The following is a 16,348-nucleotide window of genomic DNA, read 5'->3' on the forward strand; positions in this document are numbered from 1 at the left end:
AAATATAAAAAATGATGCATGATGTCATACAGAGCAGGTTTTACGAATTTTTAGCCCGTTGCAAGGCACGGGCATTTGTACTATTTAATCTCTCCCTAATAATAAAGCACACACATTTCGTTTTTGCCTCCGTGGTAGCACAATGGCAGACTTGGGCTTGCTTTAGTCCAGCCCATACGCGTACATTTCGTTTTTGCCTCCGTGGTAGCACAATGGCAGACTTGGGCTTGCTTTAGTCCAGCCCATACGCGTATATTAAAAAAACAGGGGAGAAAATTGTGACGCTGTGATTTGATCCCTGTCTACCTGATGTATGCCAACAAAGCACACCACTCCGGCTAGGCTCAAGTCTATGCTAATATAGGCATTCGGCTTTTAAGAATAGAGTATGAGGCGTACACGGGCTGAGGCAATGAGCACGGGCGTGCTGGGCCGGGCCGACTGCTGCGGCGCACGGGACGGACAAAGGGAGCCTGCTGGACCGCTGGAGGCAGTTTTTCATATTTGTTTACTTATTAAATAGTCCCACCTTGCTATTTTACATAATTTTTTATCAGTTTATATACGTTCTTAGGTTGTCTAGCATCAAGGAGCTGCTTTGGAAATTAAGCAAAGAATATGAGATGAATAAGATTTGTCCTTAATGGAACAAATGAGGGGCAAAGCAATAGGAGAGAGAGGAAGGAAATAGACGTTGCATGAGAAATAAAAAAGGAAGGAGAAAGGAAAGAGAGGAAGGAAATAGACGGCAATTATGTGGATCCAGAAAGAAAGGCAATAGACATTACATTGAAAAATAAACAAGGAAAGAGAAAGGTAGGAAATAGACGGTAATTATTGTGGGCCCCATATTAATCGCGGGAGTAATTAACGGGCCGACAAATGGGATTCGTCACATGGATTTAGGAAAAAAACAGATTTCTTATGAGAAATAAAAAAGAAAAGAGAGGGAAAGTAAAATAAATGGTAATTAAGGACGTGCGGGAATCGATGGCAGGCGGACCTCATCTTACGAATAAAAATGAAGTGCCATTCTTTTCCTACATGATCCTCATTAAATTCACTTCATTTTTCCTACATGACATTTTTTTCCTTACACTTATAATCCTTACTAAGCTTGCACCAAATTTATAACACATTCAACATTATGTTGCACATACAGTCCTCGCTAAATTTATGTCAAATGTTTCTGTAACCCACCGGCATATATACTATTTTTTATATATAAATGGAGGTATAATATTATTGGTCCTCCCATTTCATATGACCATGGCGTTTCTTCATACTGAGCTGGGCCACTAGGCCTCTACCCCGTTCTCCCGCGTAACATTTCACCAATAAAAAAACAGTGCCCTCCCAACAGGTTCGTGCGACCCGGCCCAACCATCCCGTTTAGGAGATGAGTCAAAAATAGTTGACGGTGACTGAAATCAAACGCGCAACCTCCATTGTTTTTGGTGTTGATCATGTTATCCCGCAAAAAAGGTGTTGATCGTTTTCAACTAAAGTTGAATTTGGTGGTTCTTTGTGCCCTTCACGGACTGGTACTAAACTACTACGATGTAAAATCCAGATCACACAAACACAAGGCGCAAGCATTAGATTATGCATATTTGACCGGGATCTCAAACGCGACCGTTCGCTTATCTGTCCATGCGGGGGATGCAATTCTTTATTGGATCCAAGTTTAGGTAGAACGTTCGCTATGTAGTGGACATCGTGACCGACATTGATGACAAAGAAAAGAAGAGGTAACAGGTATTTCATTATGATGATGTTCCATACTGCTCCTATGGAGTCTGTAACGCCCCATATATACTTTCCATATTTGTATCCAACTCTTGCCGTCTCCGGCGCTAAGTTATATTTATTTCTCGGGTTCGGGTCTTTGTCTCCGTGTGTTGTTTTCGTTTTCATGCATCTCATATCATGTCATCATGTGCATTGCATTTGCATACGTGTTCGTCTCATGCATCCGAGCATTTTCCCCGTTGTCCGTTTTGCATTCCGGCGCTTCGTTCTCCTCCGGTGGCCATTTCCAGCTTTCTTTCGTGTGTGGGGATTAAACATTTCCGGATTGGACCGAGACTTGCCAAGCGGCCTTGGTTTACTACCGGTAGACCGCCTGTCAAGTTTCGTATCATTTGGACTTCGTTTGATACTCCAACGGTTAACCGAGGGACCGAAAAGGCCTCATGTGTGTTGCAGCCCAACACCCCCCAAATTTGTCCCAAAACCCACCAAACTCTGCTCCATGTCCTAGAGCGTTCGATCACGATCGCGTGGGCGAAAACCGCACCTCATTTGGACTCTCCTAACTCCACTTATGCCTATTTAAACACCCCCCATTTCGGATCTCGTCTTCCTCCCCGTCCTCCTCCTAAAAAAAACATCCCCCGTCAGAAACCTCCGCCGACGGACGTGTCCGCCCCGGCCGGACATCGTCCGCCGCCCGCCTCAGCCAACACCGACGCGCCACGTGTCCCGGGCGGGCGCCCACATCGCCGCCGCCGCGCCGGCCCGCCCGAGCCCGCGGGGAGCCCGCCTCCTCGCCCGACCGGGCCACTCACCTCCGCCGCGCCCCGCTTCTTCTCCCTCGTCGCCGGGCCACCGCCACCTGCGTCGCCGGCGCCCCACCGCCGCCGCGCTCCGGCCGCCGACCTCCGACCGGCCGCCGCCTCCTCGCCGCGTCTCCGGCCAGATCCGGCCGCGGGAGTGCCGGATCCGGTGACCCCGACCTCCCCGGCCTCTTCCCCGAGCTCCGGCGAGCTCCTGGGCCTCTCCGGCGCAACTCCGGCGAGCAGCTACAATGTTTCTGGCGAACTCCGTAAACCGTGCCAGATCTGGATCTGGGTCGTTTCGGTTGACTTTTCCCCTCCAACCCTAATTTTTCGTGCTATGTTTGACTGCTCGTATCTCCGTATCCGTAGCTCCTTTTTGGACATATAATATATCAAAATCTTCGCCTCGACGTGTACATCATTTCATTCCATTGCATCATTTGCATTTGAGTTCATCTTGATGCCCAAAATGCTGTTAGAAGGAGGCTTGGTGAGTTAAATTGCAGATCCGTTAGTTCATCATGCACTTTTGTCATTTTTGCCATGTTTAATTCGTGCATGATATGCCTGTGCCCCTTTGGGATGAATTGTTAAGCATTTTGTCTTCTTTTCAGAGGTGCCACCCATGAATTTTTAGGATGTGTGTGTTGTATTGTGCAAGCTTACGAAGAGAGGTACCTGAGATTGCAGATTTCAGGGACTTAGTGATTTTCACTAAGTCTGGGATATTTTAGTTCATGATGCTATATGTTCCAGCTTGTTTCCTAGTGATCCGTGCCTGTTTTGAGGATGATCGTAAGGGAGTTTTGATATTTATGTTATGCTCTATCCATCCATGTCTTTGTTTGCATATGTGGAGTGCTCTAGGTTGACTCAATCGAGCTCAACTTTTGCTTCGTTGTTAATCTGGGCAGATCGTCAACTTGTTTGCGATTTTGCCGATGCTACCGTTAGTGTTCCATTGCATGCTATGCCTTTGTTCTTGCCATGTATAGCTAGCATATTGTGCCTTCTTGCTGGTTATATGCTTTCCTTGCCATGACTTGCACCGTAGTGAGTGCATCGAGCTCGTTTACATGCCTTCGTGAGTTAAATTTCTGCATGTCTCAGTTTTCACTAAGTCTGAAAACTGATTGTGTTCGAGCTATGTTCGTGAGCTCGGTAGAGTATTTTGTGAACCCTTTTGGCCCCAGGTCACTTTGGGTGTTTTGTTAAGATTGTTGAGTAGCTCCATGCCATGTTCTTACTTGTCATGTTCAGGTCATTTATCATGTTGTTTTGCTGCTCCGAAGAAAGCATCGTGATCTGAAATTTCAGTCTAGTGTTAATTTCACTAAGTCTGGAATCTGTTTTGCATATTCACTTTTGCCATGCTTGTTTGAACCTCTTAATGGATGAATTTGCCTATGGCTCAGTGCTAGTGTTTTGTTAACCACCTTGTTTAAATCACTTCCATGTATTTTGTTTTCATGTTTGGTGGCTGTAGCATGTTCATTTCGTTGCATTTAGGAGCCTACTTGCTGTATATCGCAGATCGGTTCGTTTCGTAAAACGCTGCCATTTCCAAACCGTAGCTCCGATTCCAATGATCTTTATATCGTTTTCAAGCGATTTCATCCCCTCTATCCAGTGTCACCCTTGGAATTCCAAGTTGAGGCCAGGTTCATGCATTTCCTGTCATATCTTGCATTTTGCATCCCGCATCGCATCCCGCATAGCATATCATCATTTCATCATATTGCTTGGTCTTGCACGTGGTTGACTGTATCCTTGTTGCTTGTTTGTCTTGTTTGGGTAGAGCCGGGAGACGAGTTCTCTACCAAGGAGCCCGTTGAGTTTGCTTGTGAGGATCCAGTCAACTTTGACAACTGTGCAGGCAAGATGATCATACCCTCGAAATCACTACTATCTTTGCTATGCTAGTTTGCTCGCTCTTGCTATGCCAATGCTACGATGCCTACCTTTTGCTTGTCAGCCTCCCAATTGCTTGCACCATGCCATTGCCATGTTGAACCTCTAACCCACCATGTCCTAGCAAACCGTTGATTGGCTATGTTACCGCTTTGCTCAGCCCCTCTTATAGCGTTGCTAGTTGCAGGTGAAGATTGGAGGCCGTTCCTTGTTGGAACATTTATTTACTTGTTGGGATATCATTATATTGCCATGTTATCTTAATGCATCTATATACTTGGTAAAGGGTGGAAGGCTCGGCCTCTCGCCTAGTGTTTTGTTCCACTCTTGCCGCCCTAGTTTCCGTCATATCGGTGTTATGTTCCCGGATTTTGCGTTCCTTACGCGGTTGGGTTATAATGGGAACCCCTTGATAGTTCGCCTTGATTAAAGCTTTTCCAGCAATGCCCAACTGGTTTTACCATTTGCCACCTAGCCTTTTCTTTCCCTTGGGTTCGCAGACTCAAGGGTCATCTTATTTATCCCCCCCCCCCCGGGCCAGTGCTCCTCTGAGTGTTGGTCCCAACTAGAGTCCTTGCAGCGCCCCCTCGGGGAAACTCGAGGTTTGGTTTTAGTTGTATGGAGCGCTCATCTGAGTGTGCCCTGAGAAAGAGATATGTGCAGCTCCTATCGGGATTTGTCGGCACATTCGGGCGGTGTTGCTGGTCTTGTTTTAACCTGTCGAATTGTCTTGTACCGGGTTACCGAGTCTGATCGTGTGTCTCGGGTGGAGGTCTATTCCTTCGTTGACCGTGAGAGCTTGTCATGGGCTAAGTTGGGACTCCCCTGCAGGGATTGAACTTTCGAAAGCCGTGCCCGCGGTTATGGGCAGATGGGAATTTGTTAATGTCCGGTTGTAGATAACTTAAACCTTAATTAATTAAAACGAATCAACTGCGTGTGTTGCCGTGATGGCCTCTTCTCGGCGGAGTCCGGGAAGTGGACACGGTGTTGGAGTAATGCTTGCGCAGGTTGTTCCTCTAGTTTCTCGCTCGCGCCTTGCCTCCTCTTCTCGCTCTCTTTTGCGATAAGTTAGCCACCACATATGCTAGTCGCTTGCTGCAGCTCCACATATATTTGCCTTATCCTTCCTATAAGCTTAAATAGTTTTGATCGCGAGGGTGCGAGATTGCTGAGTCCCTGTGGCTCACAGATACTACCACTCCAGATGCAGGTCCAGGTGACTCCGCTCCAGGTGACGAGTACGAGCTCAAATGGGAGTTCGACGAGCACTCTCAGCGTTATTATGTTTCCTTTCCCGATGATCAGTAGTGGTGCCTAGTTGGGGTTTGATTCAGGGCCTTGTCGCATGTTGGGTTCTTTTCCATTTTGGCGCCGTAGACGGGCCATGAGTGTTTGTTTGATGGATGTTATTTATGTACTCTGATGTGACGTGGCGAGTGTAAGCCAACTATGTTATCTCCCCCTTTTATTATGTATTACATGGGATGTTGTAATGATTGCCTGACTTGCGACATTGCTTTCAATGCGGTTATGCCTCTAAGTCGTGCCTCGACACGTGGGAGCTATAGCCGCATCGAGGGCGTTACAAGTTGGTAATCAGAGCCTTCCCCGACCTTAGGAGCCCCCATTGCTTGATCGTTTTTAGCAGCCGAGTTGTGTCTAGAAAAAATGTTTTGAGTCACTTAGGAATTATATGTCGGAGAGCTTAGAAATTCTTTTACTTCTCAGTCTCCTCATCGCTCTGGTAAGGCATCCTGACGTAGAGTTTTGACTCTTCTCTTCTCAAATTTCACAAAAAAAAAATTTAGGATCACGCGAGTATCTTGGTTTTGTTCCGATGGTTTTGTGACGAGAACATTGTTCTTGGTGCCTCCTGTCTTTAGGGGTTGTGGCAGTGTCCCGGGGAGTTGAGCTCCAAGGTGTTGTCGTCACAATTTTATCGTTGCAATTCTGGTATACTTGAGATTTGTGCGCGACATCGAAAATCTCCTTTATGCAGTTCGTTGGTGAGATAACCTCGACGCCACCCAGTACTGGGGTGGGAGTTCGGGAGTATCGCCATAACTTGTATAACAGATGCTTTTCGAAGGTTGAGATAGATGGTTTCCGAAGGTTTCTTGGTTATGTGTTGAAGGATGGATACAGCTGGATGTAGGATTTGCTAGCTTGAGTGAGATATTATGCTCCCCTGTATCCCCAACACCTGATTGCATAACCGGGAAAATTTCGGGAATTTCATAGGTGGGAATTCAAGTAGCCTTAGGATATCTTTCCGACAGATGTATGATATGAAATTGGGGTTCGACGTCTAGTGGTTCGCCTATTCACGGTCGATTTTACAGTGGTCTCGTTGTGTCTTAAAGAGTCCTTGGCTATGCTGACTCGGGGACGCTTCGTATGTCATGTGCACTGCCTTGTACATGATGGTGCTGTACGATTGAGCCCGTGTAGGTCCCACCACGAAAACTTCGGACGAAATTTCTATCATGTATTTGTTCCGGCTTATTCCGCAAGCCAACCCTTGGTTTTATTTCGAGTTGTGGCATTCGTTTTTCTTCGACGTCATATGTTGATTCCATCCCTCGTTGTTGTACCCCTTCTACCTGATTCTTCGTGGCTTCGCAATTTAGGAATATGTGACCACTTCAAGAGAAATGCATTCGTTCATTTTGTTCGGATGTGAAGACTATATGTTGCAATTTTCATTCCGTTGGATTCAGCTTCAATATTTATCTGTCTATGTGCTAACGGTGGTCAACCTCTTCAGGATGGCTCCCGCTAAGAGCACCAGTCAGAACCAGAATCAAGATCCGCCACCGCCTCCACCTCCTCCGGAGGCATGGCAAGCTGTGATGGCCGCAACCAATGCAAACACTCAGCTGATCATGCAAATTCTCCAAGAGCGCAATCAAGGCAGTCAAGGGAATCAAGGCAGCAATCAGAGTCACTTTGCTACACTCAACCAGTTCCTTGCTAACGGGCCAAAGACTTTCAGTAATTGTGTTGAGGCAACTGATGCTGACGATTGGCTTGTGGATCTGTGTAAGAATTTCGAGTGCAGTAACGTCAGGCCTGAGGACTTTGTGAAGTTCGCTTCCTTCCAACTCAAAGATCAAGCTGCAGAATGGTTCCAGCAGTACAAGGATTCCAGAGGTGAACGTGTTATCACTTGGGATGATTTCCGTCGAGATTTCCGAGCTCATCACATTCCGCAGAGCGTGGTTGAAAGCAAGCGTGAGGAATTCCGCAATCTGAAGCAAGGCTCTTTGTCTGTCTATGACTACAACAAATTGTTCCAGAAGCTTGCCCGCTTTGCCAAGCAGGACGTGCCTGATGAGAAGAGCATGATATATCAGTTCAGGGGTGGTCTCAGAGAAGATATTCAGCTCGCTCTTGTTCTCTTTGAGCCTTTGAGATACGATGAGTTCTACAACATGGCACTGAAGCAAGAGGCTGCTCAGTTGAGGTGTGATGCTTCCAGGAAGCGAGTCAGAGATGTTACTCCTTCTTCCTCTACTCAAGTGGCCAAGCAGCAGAAGTTTTGGCTTCCTCCTCCTCCGTTCCGTCAGCCGTATCAGCAGAAGAGCAAAGGTGGCAGTGGTTCTTCCCACCCACCCAACCCAGGCTTTCAGAACAAGGCTTCGTCTCAAGCTCCAAGATCGAGTGCTCCGTATCACCGTCCGCTTTCAGAGGTCACGTGCAACAAGTGCCAACAGAAGGGTCACTATGCCAACAAGTGTTTCAACCAGAGGCGTCTTCCTCCTCCTCCTCCTGTGAGGTCGGCAAGTACAGTTGTGGTCAAGCATAACCCCAAGTACGCCAAGGTCAACATGGTGAATGCAGCTCAGGCAGAGGACTCGTCAGATGTGATCATGGGTAACCTTCCTATTAACGATGTTCCTGCAAAAGTTCTTTTTGACACGGGTGCATCGCATTGCTTCATTTCCAAACCTTTTGCATCAAAGTATGAGTGTGATTATCAGTATCTGCAAAGTTCCTTGCAAATTGTGTCACCGGGCAAGCAGATGACAGCTAACACCTGCGTCCCTGAGGTTACTATCACATTGGGTGACTACAAGTTCCTTTCTTCCCCAATTGTTCTCGGTAACTCGGATATTGATCTTATTCTCGGAATGGATTGGCTTTCTAAGCACAAGGCACATCTTGACTGTGCTGCCAGGCAGATTCAATTGACTCATTCGTCTGAGGATGTAATTGTCTTTGCCGCTCGGGATAATACCATCCGTCTGTTTTCCCTCAATGAGAAGGGTGAATTGGATTCCATCTCTCAAATTCCTGTCGTTTGCGAATATCAAGACGTCTTTCCAGAAGAGCTCCCAGGAATGCCTCCGCACCGGCCAGTTGAATTCGTTATTGAACTTGAACCTGGCACAGAACCTGTGTGCAAACGTCCCTACAAGCTCGGCCCTGAAGATTTGAAGGAGTTGAAGAAACAACTCGATGAGCAAGAAAGATTGGGTCTCATCCGGCCTAGTACTTCTCCGTGGGGTTGTGGTGTTCTTTTTGTGAAGAAGAAGGATGGATCGAGTCGACTTTGTGTTGATTACCATCCAGTGAACAAGAAGACCATCAAGAACAAATACCCACTTCCCAACATCAATGAGCTGTTCGAACAACTCAAGGGTGCCCAAGTATTCTCCAAGCTTGATCTCCGTATGGGTTATCACCAGATTCGCATTCGTGAAGAAGATATTCCCAAGACAGCATTCAGAACAAGCTTTGGTTCATATGAATACACCGTCATGTCTTTTGGCCTCGCCAACGCTCCTCTGACGTTCTCTCGCATGATGAACTTCATCTTCAACCCCTACACCAATGACTTCGTTTTGGTCTATCTCGACGACATTCTGGTTTTCTCGAAGAACAAGGAAGATCATGCCAAGCACTTGCGTTTGGTTCTTGACAAGCTCAGGGAACATCAGTTCTACGCCAAGTTCTCCAAGTGTGAATTTTGGCTCGATGAAGTTCTTTATCTTGGTCATATCATCTCTGCCAAGGGCATTTCCGTGAATCCCGAGAAGGTATCCACAATTGTGAATTGGGAACCTCCTCAAAATGTGAAGCAACTCCGCAGTTTTCTCGGTCTCGCAAGCTATTGCCGAAGATTCGTTGAAAACTTTTCCAAGATCGCGAAGCCTCTCTCAAATCTTCTTCAGAAGCATGTCAAGTATGTTTGGTCTCCAGAGTGTGATATTGCTTTCAACACTTTGAAAGAGAAGTTGGTCACTGCTCCAGTTCTGACTCCACCTGATGAATCCAAGCCGTACGAGGTCTTTTGTGATGCCTCTCTCCAAGGTCTTGGCGCAATATTGATGCAAGAGAAGAAAGTTGTTGCTTATACATCTCGCCAGTTGAAGCCTAATGAGAAGAACTACCCCACTCATGATCTCGAGTTGGCGGCAGTTGTGCATGCTCTTTTGACTTGGAGACATCTTCTATTGGGAAGAAAAGTGGACATTTTCACTGATCACAAGAGTCTCAAGTACATCTTCACCCAGCCTAATCTCAACCTCAGGCAGACTCGATGGGTCGAAATGATTCAAGAGTACAATCCGAGTATTGAGTATACTCCAGGCAAGGCTAATGTGATTGCTGACGCTTTGAGCAGAAAAGCATATTGCAACAGTCTGATTCTCAAGCCTTATCAACCCGAGCTTTGTGAAGCTTTCCGCAAACTTAATCTGCAAGTTGTTCCTCAAGGTTTCCTCGCCAACCTTCAAGTTTCTCCTACCTTGGAAGACCAGATTCGCCAAGCCCAGCTTCTTGATGCTATGGTGAAAAAGGTGAAGATTGGTATTGCAAAGAGTCAGTCCAAGTACAAGTGTTACCGACTTGATGAAAAGGACACTCTCTTCTTCGAAGATCGAATTGTTGTGCCCAAAGGTGAACTTCGTAAAGTGATCATGAACGAGGCTCACAACTCTCTCCTCTCCATCCACCCTGGTAGTACGAAGATGTATCAGGATCTCAAGCAAGCTTATTGGTGGACTCGAATGAAGCGCGAGATCGCTCAATTCGTGAATGAATGTGATGTCTGCAGAAGAGTGAAGGCAGAACACCAAAGGCCAGCTGGTCTCCTCCAACCTCTTGCCATTCTAGAATGGAAGTTTGACCACATTGAAATGGACTTCGTGACTGGGTTTCCAAAGTCCAAGCGTGGCAATGATGCTATATTTGTTGTCATCGACAAGCTCACCAAAGTGGCTCATTTTCTGCCTATCAAAGAGTCGATCACTGCAGCTCAATTGGCGGAACTCTATACCTCTCGCATTGTCTCTCTGCACGGTATTCCTCAAGTGATATCTTCAGACCGTGGCAGCATCTTTACCTCCAAGTTTTGGGATTCTTTTCAGAAGGCCATGGGCACCAACATCCGCTTCAGCACTGCTTTCCATCCTCAAACAAGCGGTCAAGTCGAGCGTGTCAACCAGATTCTTGAAGATATGCTCAGGGCTTGTGTGATCTCCTTCGGCATGAAGTGGGAGGATTGTCTTCCTTATGCTGAATTCTCATACAACAACAATTTTCAAGCAAGTTTGGGCAAGGCCCCCTTTGAAATTCTGTATGGCAGGAAGTGCCATACCCCTCTCAACTGGTCTGAAACCGGTGAACGTCAGCTGCTGGGTAATGACCTGATCAGAGAGGCAGAAGAAATGTGCAAGGTCATTCGTGATAACCTCAAAGCAGCCCAATCCCGCCAGAAGAGCTACTATGACAGTAAGCACCGTGATCTGGCTTTCGAGATCGGAGATCACGTTTACCTCCGCGTCTCTCCTATGAAAGGTACTCGTCGCTTCGGTATCAAAGGGAAGCTTGCCCCCAGATATGTCGGGCCTTTCAAGATTGCTAGCAAGAGAGGCGACCTCGCCTATCAGCTCGAGCTTCCTTCAAACTTTGCCAATGTTCATGATGTGTTCCATGTCTCCCAACTCCGAAAGTGCTTCAAGACGCCTGAACGCACCGTCAACTTCGAGGACATTGAGCTCCAAGAAGATCTCTCTTACCGTGAGCACCCAGTTGCCATTCTTGAAGAAACTGAACGCAGAACTCGCAACAAGTCAATCAAATTTCTCAAAGTCAAGTGGTCACACCATTCCGACCGTGAAGCTACCTGGGAACGCGAGGATCACCTCCGTTCTGAGTACCCGGAGTTCTTTCAGTCCTAGATCTCGGGACGAGATCTTTTCGTAGTGGTGGAGTGTTGTAACGCCCCATATATACTTTCCATATTTGTATCGAACTCTTGCCGTCTCCGGCGCTAAGTTATATTTATTTCTCGGGTTCGGGTCTTTGTCTCCATGTGTTGTTTTCGTTTTCATGCATCTCATATCATGTCATCATGTGCATTGCATTTGCATACGTGTTCGTCTCATGCATCCGAGCATTTTCCCCGTTGTCCGTTTTGCATTCCGGCGCTTCGTTCTCCTCCGGTGGCCATTTCCAGCTTTCTTTCGTGTGTGGGGATTAAACATTTCCGGATTGGACCAAGACTTGCCAAGCGGCCTTGGTTTACTACCGGTAGACCGCCTGTCAAGTTTCGTATCATTTGGACTTCGTTTGATACTCCAACGGTTAACCGAGGGACCGAAAAGGCCTCATGTGTGTTGCAGCCCAACACCCCCCGAATTTGTCCCAAAACCCACCAAACTCTGCTTCATGTCCTAGAGCGTTCGATCACGATCGCGTGGGCGAAAACCGCACCTCATTTGGACTCTCCTAGCTCCACTTATGCCTATTTAAACACCCCCCATTTCGGATCTCGTCTTCCACCCCGTCCTCCTCCTAAAAAAAAACATCCCCCGTCAGAAACCTCCACCGACGGACGTGTCCGCCCCGGCCGGACATCGTCCGCCGCCCGCCTCAGCCAACACCGCCGCGCCACGTGTCCCGGGCGGGCGCCCACATCGCCGCCGCCGCGCCGGCCCGCCCGAGCCCGCGGGGAGCCCGCCTCCTCGCCCGACCGGGCCACTCACCTCCGCCGCGCCCCGCTTCTTCTCCCTCGTCGCCGGGCTACCGCCACCTGCGTCGCCGGCGCCCCACCGCCGCCGCGCTCCGGCCGCCGACCTCCGACCGGCCGCCGCCTCCTCGCCGCGTCTCCGGCCAGATCCGGCCGCGGGAGTGCCGGATCCGGTGACCCCGACCTCCCCGGCCTCTTCCCCGAGCTCCGGCGAGCTCCTGGGCCTCTCCGGCGCAACTCCGGCGAGCAGCTACAATGTTTCTGGCGAACTCCGTAAACCGTGCCAGATCTGGATCTGGGTCGTTTCGGTTGACTTTTCCCCTCCAACCCTAATTTTTCGTGCTATGTTTGACTGCTCGTATCTCCGTATCCGTAGCTCCTTTTTGGACATATAATATATCAAAATCTTCGCCTCGACGTGTACATCATTTCATTCCATTGCATCATTTGCATTTGAGTTCATCTTGATGCCCAAAATGCTGTTAGAAGGAGGCTTGGTGAGTTAAATTGCAGATCCGTTAGTTCATCATGCACTTTTGTCATTTTTGCCATGTTTAATTCGTGCATGATATGCCTGTGCCCCTTTGGGATGAATTGTTAAGCATTTTGTCTTCTTTTCAGAGGTGCCACCCATGAATTTTTAGGATGTGTGTGTTGTATTGTGCAAGCTTACGAAGAGAGGTACCTGAGATTGCAGATTTCAGGGACTTAGTGATTTTCACTAAGTCTGGGATATTTTAGTTCATGATGCTATATGTCCAGCTTGTTTCCTAGTGATCCGTGCCTGTTTTGAGGATGATCGGTAAGGGAGTTTTGATATTTATGTTATGCTCTATCCATCCATGTCTTTGTTTGCATATGTGGAGTGCTCTAGGTTGACTCAATCGAGCTCAACTTTTGCTTCGTTGTTAATCTGGACAGATCGTCAACTTGTTTGCGATTTTGCCGATGCTACCGTTAGTGTTCCATGCATGCTATGCCTTTGTTCTTGCCATGTGTAGCTAGCATATTGTGCCTTCTTGCTGGTTATATGCTTTCCTTGCCATGACTTGCACCGTAGTGAGTGCATCGAGCTCGTTTACATGCCTTCGTGAGTTAAATTTCTGCATGTCTCAGTTTTCACTAAGTCTGAAAACTGATTGTGTTCGAGCTATGTTCGTGAGCTCGGTAGAGTATTTTGTGAACCCTTTTGGCCCCAGGTCACTTTGGGTGTTTTGTTAAGATTGTTGAGTAGCTCCATGCCATGTTCTTACTTGTCATGTTCAGGTCATTTATCATGTTGTTTTGCTGCTCCGAAGAAAGCATCGTGATCTGAAATTTCAGTCTAGTGTTAATTTCACTAAGTCTGGAATCTGTTTTGCATATTCACTTTTGCCATGCTTGTTTGAACCTCTTAATGGATGAATTTGCCTATGGCTCAGTGCTAGTGTTTTGTTAACCACCTTGTTTAAATCACTTCCATGTATTTTGTTTTCATGTTTGGTGGCTGTAGCATGTTCATTTCGTTGCATTTAGGAGCCTACTTGCTGTATATCGCAGATCGGTTCGTTTCGTAAAACGCTCGCCATTTCCAAACCGTAGCTCCGATTCCAATGATCTTTATATCGTTTTCAAGCGATTTCATCCCCTCTATCCAGTGGCACCCTTGGAATTCCAAGTTGAGGCCAGGTTCATGCATTTCCTGTCATATCTTGCATTTTGCATCCCGCATCGCATCCCGCATAGCATGTCATCATTTCATCATATTGCTTGGTCTTGCACGTGGTTGATTGTATCCTTGTTGCTTGTTTGTCTTGTTGGGTAGAGCCGGGAGACGAGTTCTCTACCGAGGAGCCCGTTGAGTTTTCTTGTGAGGATCCAGTCAACTTTGACAACTGTGCAGGCAAGATGATCATACCCTCGAAATCACTACTATCTTTGCTATGCTAGTTTGCTCGCTCTTGCTATGCCAATGCTACGATGCCTACCTTTTGCTTGTCAGCCTCCCAATTTCCATGTTGAACCTCTAACCCACCATGTCCTAGCAAACCGTTGATTGGCTGTGTTACCGCTTTGCTCAGCCCCTCTTATAGCGTTGCTAGTTGCAGGTGAAGTTTGGAGGCCGTTCCTTGTTGGAACATTTATTTACTTGTTGGGATATCATTATATTGCCATGTTATCTTAATGCATCTATATACTTGGTAAAGGGTGGAAGGCTCGGCCTCTCGCCTAGTGTTTTGTTCCACTCTTGTCGTCCTAGTTTCCGTCATATCGGTGTTATGTTCCCGGATTTGCGTTCCTTACGCGGTTGGGTTATAATGGGAACCCCTTGATAGTTCGCCTTGATTAAAGCTTTTCCAGCAATGCCCAACATTGGTCTTACCGTTTGCCACCTAGCATTTTCCTTTCCCTTGGGTTCTGCAGACTCAAGGGTCATCTTATTTTAACCCCCCCCCCCGGGCCAGTGCTCCTCTGAGTATTGGTCCAAACTAGAGTCCTGTGCAGCGCCCCCTCGGGGAAACTCGAGGTTTGGTTTTAGTTGTATGGAGCGCTCATCTGAGTGTGCCCTGAGAAAGAGATATGTGCAGCTCCTATCGGGATTTGTCGGCACATTCGGGCGGTGTTGCTGGTCTTGTTTTAACCTGTCGAATTGTCTTGTTGTACCGGGTTACCGAGTCTGATCGGTGTGTCTCGGGTGGAGGTCTATTCCTTCGTTGACCGTGAAAGCTTGTCATGGGCTAAGTTGGGACTCCCCTGCAGGGATTGAACTTTCGAAAGCCGTGCCCGCGGTTATGGGCAGATGGGAATTTGTTAATGTCCGGTTGTAGATAACTTAAACCTTAATTAATTAAAACGAACCAACTGCGTGTGTTGCCGTGATGGCCTCTTCTCGGCGGAGTCCGGGAAGTGGACACGGTGTTGGAGTAATGCTTGCGCAGGTTGTTCCTCTAGTTTCTCGCTCGCGCCTTGCCTCCTCTTCTCGCTCTCTTTTGCGGATAAGTTAGCCACCACATATGCTAGTCGCTTGCTGCAGCTCCACATATATTTGCCTTATCCATTCCTATAAGCTTAAATAGTTTTGATCGCGAGGGTGCGAGATTGCTGAGTCCCTGTGGCTCACAGATACTACCACTCCAGATGCAGGTCCAGGTGACTCCGCTCCAGGTGACGAGTACGAGCTCAAATGGGAGTTCGACGAGGACTCTCAGCGTTATTATGTTTCCTTTCCCGATGATCAGTAGTGGTGCCTAGTTGGGGTTTGATTCAGGGCCTTGTCGCATGTTGGGTTCTTTTCCATTTTGGCGCCGTAGACGGGCCATGAGTGTTTGTTTGATGGATGTTATTTATGTACTCTGATGTGACGTGGCGAGTGTAAGCCAACTATGTTATCTCCCCCTTTTATTATGTATTACATGGGATGTTGTAATGATTGCCTGACTTGCGACATTGCTTTCAATGCGGTTATGCCTCTAAGTCGTGCCTCGACACGTGGGAGCTATAGCCGCATCGAGGGCGTTACAGAGTCCCTCTTTGGATTGTTGGACGCATATATCCAATGAGACTACTTTTCCGGTTGTTGGCTGGAGCTATCACTATGACTGAAAATTTCTTTTCAGTCAAGTAAATTTATATGCTCACCAGAAACCAACGACAGGTCAACACTTATCAGCAGTTTGCAATCTTTATTAGACTATGCCTAAGCCAAATGTTGTTTTAGTTAGGCAATGTAGAAAACATGGTCGTGATTTATGTAGATTGGGCAGTCCATTCAAACTGCATTTTTCAATCTTGAGTGGACGATTATATGTTTTCTTATAGAAATTGACTTTATGTTTGATGTATTTACTAATTATTTTTGCCCTATCAGATTAAACTAGGTCTTAATTTGAAGGTACAATTTAGGCTATTGGTGCTA

This window comes from Triticum urartu, chromosome 4, assembly GCF_003073215.2.
Source record: "Triticum urartu cultivar G1812 chromosome 4, Tu2.1, whole genome shotgun sequence".
In the NCBI taxonomy this organism is placed as follows: Eukaryota; Viridiplantae; Streptophyta; class Magnoliopsida; order Poales; family Poaceae; genus Triticum; species Triticum urartu.